A 5851-nucleotide genomic window follows, 5' to 3' on the forward strand; every position below is an offset into this window, starting at 1 on the left:
CCTCAAGGATGATGGCCATCAATTTATATTACACAGAGACACACACAAATACACATGAACATATAACAGGTATAAACCTTAGAGACACAAGGATGAGAGAGAGAGAGAGACAGAGAGAGAAACAGAGAGAGAGAGAGAGAGACAGAGAGAGCGAGATGGGAAAAATAGACAAAAAATGTTCTGCCCTGATGAACATAGCCAAATATTTCCGTACTGGGAAGTAAGTACACTTGTGGCTCTTAATTTGTTTTGAAAAAAGACTATCTTTAACCTTCCATATATGAAGATGGTGGCAGCATCTGCCATGATCAATTCTGATGTGGATGATGGTTATCCCCTGTTTGTGAGGAATATTTAATCATTCAGGGTTACTGTGCGACCCTCTATAAATAATCCATCTGGTATGCCACAGAAGAAGAAAGAGAAAGAGGACCCCCATCCCCAACCTGCATCTTGGAACCAAAGACACTGGAGGCAGAAGTCACCATCTCTGGCCCTGCCTTGCACAGCCGCCTCAGACTGAAGGTTTAGGGAAGACCCCCTTCCCTTTGTTGGGTTGGGATATTGCTGGGGAAGAGAAATAAGTAGAAGTTCACAGACTAAGGTAAACCGACTAGATGCAGTACAGCCTTTAAATATCAGCAACAAAACCCATTAAACTTAGCACACACCCCACAAACACCAGCAGCAAAGCCCAATAGATCCAGCACCCCCCACAAACATAAGCAGCAAAATAGCAACCCCCCTCCCCCCCACCCCCACCCCCACCACCAAAACAAATCAACAGTGGCAAACCCACCAGACAAAAGAGCACAAAAAATAGGAGCAGGAGTAGACCATACGGCTCATAGAGCCTGCTCCTCCATTCAATGCAATCATAGCTGATCGTGGGCTTCAACTCCACTTCTCTTCTCACTCTCCATATCACTTAATTCCCTGAAAGACCAAAAATCTGTCTATCCCACTTTAAATGTAATCAACGACAGAGCATCCACAACCCTCTGGGGAGTAGAGAATTCCAAAGATTTCCAACCCTTGAGTGAAGAAATCTCTCCTCATCTCAGTCCTGAGACTGTGCCCCGATATCTTAGCTTCCCTGACCTAATACCATCAACCCCCACTCAGAATTTTGTAGATTTCAATGAGATCGTCTCTCATTCTTCTAAACTCCAGAGAATATAAACCCAATTTACTCAGCCTCTCATCATAGGACAATCCCCTCATCCCAGGCACCAACTTAGTGAACCTTCAATGTCCCTCTCCACTGCAAGGATATCCTTTCTTAAACGTGGAGAGCAAAACTGCACACAGTATTTCAAATGTAATCTCACCAAAACAGTGTACAATTATATCTAGTCTTGTTTATTCTTGTACTCCAATCCCCTTGCAACAAATGACAACATGCCATTTGCCTTCCTAATTGCTTGCTGCTCCTGCATGTTGACTTTCTGCATTCCTTGTACAAGCACACCCAAGTCTATTTGAACATCAACATTTACAAGTTTCACACCTTTAAAAAAAAATCTGCTTTTCTATTCTTATCACCAAAGTGAATAACTTCACACTTCCCTATATTACACTTCATCTGCCATCTTGTTGACCTCTTCATCTCCAGCAGACAAACCCACCAGAGTGACCACGCCCATGCAAATACCAGCACAGTAAACATCAGACTCACCACACACCAAAAGCAAACAAAAAAATCAGAAAGGTCCAATTCCGTAAACACCAGCTACAAAACTCATCAGATCCATGTGACAGAAACATAGTCTGTGAACTCCCGCCACGTATTGTTACAGGTAACGTTAAAGGTGCAGAGGGGACCAGTTTAAGAAGGTGGTTTATGATGGAGGAGAGAAGCTGGGGGTTACATTTGCATTGTGGGATGATCTTTGAACAGTGAGTGATGGAGAGGAAGTGATATTGTTTCATGTGGAACAGCCAGATCTACAAAGATAGTCAGATCTGGGTCCCTTAGGCTTAAGTAAGCAGAGATGAGGGGTATTTCAGGGGGAGTGACTTGAGCGAGAAAGAAAGTGCATTACCGAATGTTCTGAGAGGCTCTGAAACTATAAGTTTGTTGTGTGTGCCTCACTGTCCAGCTAATGAATGTGTATAGCTGAACGGTATGAGTGTATCAGTATCTTTGAACTCACAACCTGTGTCTTACTGACCAGGCGATGAAAGTGTGTAATCACTTGTTTGATTAAGTACTGAACATGGAACTTACTTTTACATATCCTAAAGATCACAGGTGAAGAACCATGAAGTTAATTATAAAAGAAATATGAACTTGTGATTTCACCATGTGCGTTTGGTTTTGAAGTCTTACCAGTTAGTTGGTTCAGTTTCTATGTGTAAGTATTGACCTCACCCTGGGAAGGGGATATAAATTCTGTAGAATGGGAGGATTACATCAGCTCATGGAAATAATTAAAAATCTGCAAATGAATCAGCTCCCACTTCACCTCATTCCTGTCAGATCCAGCGATTTGTCCCATCTGTCATTCCCAGCAGATATTAAAACGATCATATTCTCAGGATTGTAGGAGTTTGATTTTACATCTGCTCAATACCTCGTTTAGACTACATTATTGTATCAAGAGTCTTATATTGTGTAGCGGCTCAATGCTGGTGCTCAGTGACTGGAATTCATGTTAATCAGCCTAGAACCTAAACTTTCCTGCTTCTTATTAGTTACACGATGTTGCGGTGGGTGTTTGGTTAGCTCAGATAGCTAGAGTGCACAGCAGGATTATGCCAACAGCGTAGGTTCAATCTTCGTACTGGTTTATGGCAGCCTGCCCCATGCTTTCAAAGTGGTGCTCCTCAAGCTAAAAATAACATGTCTCTCTCCAATGAAGACAGATGTGTATGATGCTTTATGGATTATGGCTAATTACCTCACCTGTCAAGTTGCGGGCAATATGCTTACATAATTCTGCCGTTAATATTCTTTAGAATATATTTCAAAAGGTCCTCCAAATTAACATTGCTGCTCAATTCATTAAATGAATCACTATCACTTCACGTCATACAATCAGGCAATATGATTAAGAGATATAACCACGGTTGGGAGTGCAGCCTGTCTTAGGTGTACAGGGCATAATTTCAACATGTTCAGATGACACAAAAAACTTGAGGGTTCTGAACGGTGAGGAGATTAATAATAGGCTTCAAGAGGACATAGACAGGATGGTGGATTGGGCAGAAACATGGCAGTTGAAATGTAATCCAGCAAAGTGTGAACATAAAAAAACATATGAATTAGGAACAGGAGTAGGTCACTCGGCCCCTTGAGCCTTTTACGACATTCAATAAGATCATGGCTGATCTGATTGTAACCTCAACTCCAAATTCCCGCCTATCCCCAATAGCCTATCATCCCCTTGCTTATCAAGAATCTATCTACCTCTGACTTAAAATTATTCAAAAACTCTGCTTCCACTGCCTTTTGAGGAAGAGCATTGCAAAGACTCACAACCCCAGAGAAAAAAAACACCCTCATCTCTCTATTAAATGGACGACCCCTTATTTTTATACAGTGACCCCTAGTTCTTGAGAAACATCCTGTCTACATCGACCCTGTCAAGGCCCCTCGAGATCTTATATGTTTTAATGTGAAGTGGTACCTTTTGGTAGGGAAAATGAAGAGCTGCAATATAAATGAAAGGTTACAAAGGAGGGGGCATATATACACCTGGGGGTATATATACACCTGGGGGTATATATGCACAAAGCAATGAAGGTGGCAGAGCAGGTTGAGAAAGTTGTTCAAAAGCATATGGGATCCTGGGTTTTGTGGATAAAGATACAGTAAAAAAGCAAGGAAGTTATGATGAACTTCTATAAAAGATTGGCTTGGTCTGAACTGGAGTACTGTGTCCAATCCTGGGCACCACATTTTACTTAGAAAGAATGTGAAGGCTTGAGTGAGGGTGCAGGAAAGTTTATGAGAATGGTTTCAGGGATGAGGGACTTCAGTTACATAGATGGATTGGAGAAGCTGAGATTGTTCTCCTTGGAGAAGAGAGGATGAAGAAGAGATATGATAGAGGTGTTCAAAATCATGAGGGATTTGGCAGAGCAGATAGAGAGAAACTGTTCACAGTGCAGAAGAGTCTAGAACCCATGGACACTAGTTTAAGGTGATGAGCAAAAGAACCAAAGGTGAATGAGGAAAACCTTTTTGAGTATTGCTGAAAAAAGAGACATGCTGTCAAAGCTTTTCATCTTGCACTCACAAGGAAAATTCACAAGAATACCAATAGTAAAAGCAACAATAATTTATGCTGCATGAGAAGGGAATGCTAATTAGTTGACAAGTGGACTCTGATTGGTTGAGGTATTGCCATGAAGAATGCACCAGGAAACAGTTAGCTGCTAAGCTTTTGTTCAAGTTCAAACCAGGCAGGTCCACTCTGATTGCACAAGGCATTGCCATTGGAATGAACCAGGGAAAGTTTGCTCCCCCCCCCCCCCCACCCCACACCCCCAAGCTTTTGTTTAGTTGAAAAAGGCGCAATGCATGGACATGCTCCTTTTGCCTGCAAAGGACAGGGCCCTGTGTGGGTAGATCTGTGGTTTATAGCTTGCATAAGTGAGCCACACTGCAAGCCCGACTGATAATCTTAAATTGGCTTTCAGTGGAATTCTCATCACAAAAAAGGTTGTTTAGCAATAACAGAATCACATCTAATGCTGGACCATATGTTTTGAGTTTTGCAAGCACAGGCTGGTTGAGTGTGGCCTGTACTTTGCCTGGTTAATTTCCCATGGAAATGCCTTGACCAGAGTCGACCTGCCTGAACAAAAGCTTGGCGGTTAACTGTTCACTGCTGCATTCTCCATGGCAACGCCTCTACCAATCAGAGCCCACTTGCCAACCCATCAGCATTCTCTTCCCATGCAGTATAAATTGCCCCCTTTACTATTGGTATTCTTGACAATTGTCCTGATGAGGGCAAGCTGAAAAGCTTTGACAGTATGTCTCTTTTTTCAGCAATACTCAGGTTTTGTGCGACCAAACGACTGGGGAATCTTCCAGAATCTGGAATGCATTGCCTGAGAGTGCAGTGGAAGCTGATTCAATCGTGACTTTGAAAGGCAAATTGGATAAGCGCCTGAAGAGAAAAAGAAATTCAAGGGCAGTGGACTGGGATTCGTTGAGTTGCTTTTGCAGCAAACCTGCAAGGGCACGACGGGCTGAACGGCCTCCTTTTGCGCTGTAACCGTTTTATGGCGCAATCACATAGGCTGCCGGCTTAAGGTGAATTTTCCATGCATCAGTTCTCTGCCCCTGTACAACTCGGGGCGAGAAATAGTTGCGGGCACCGTTAAGGTGAATAACGCAGTCACTGAAACTTTGTTCACTGCCGGATGTTCTTGGCTGCAGTTTCCAGGGGAGTTGCGAGGTGGCAGCAACATTCCGGCTCCGAACACCAATATCAAAACAATTTTAGCACGTCTCAGCCATTTGTGCCAGATTCCTTGAAATCTCCTGGCTGACCCCTAGGGGGGACACGGGGAACTTTTTGAGAAGCACTGGTGCAAAGTCCGAGCTCTGCTCTGTTTGCCGGGGCATTGGGGCTCTTACTCCAGAGGCTGCAAATGAATCGCTGCACCAAATATGTCAATCGTCTCTTCGATAGAAGAGTTCAGGTGGAATACAATAAAGAAGTGGTCCAGTCCCAGAAGAAAATGTCCAACTCTGCAGTCAGCCACAGTACCTTGTCCTGGACACAGTGGTTCATTTGTTGCTGGCTGTATCTTCAGGTTGGTTGATGGAAGCCGGGAATGAAATGTAACATTTCTGGACTGGGAAACGCTGGGGCCCTGCTCCGCGCTGTTC

The sequence above is a fragment of the Cetorhinus maximus genome, chromosome 21, assembly GCF_964194155.1.
Source record: "Cetorhinus maximus chromosome 21, sCetMax3.hap1.1, whole genome shotgun sequence".
In the NCBI taxonomy this organism is placed as follows: Eukaryota; Metazoa; Chordata; class Chondrichthyes; order Lamniformes; family Cetorhinidae; genus Cetorhinus; species Cetorhinus maximus.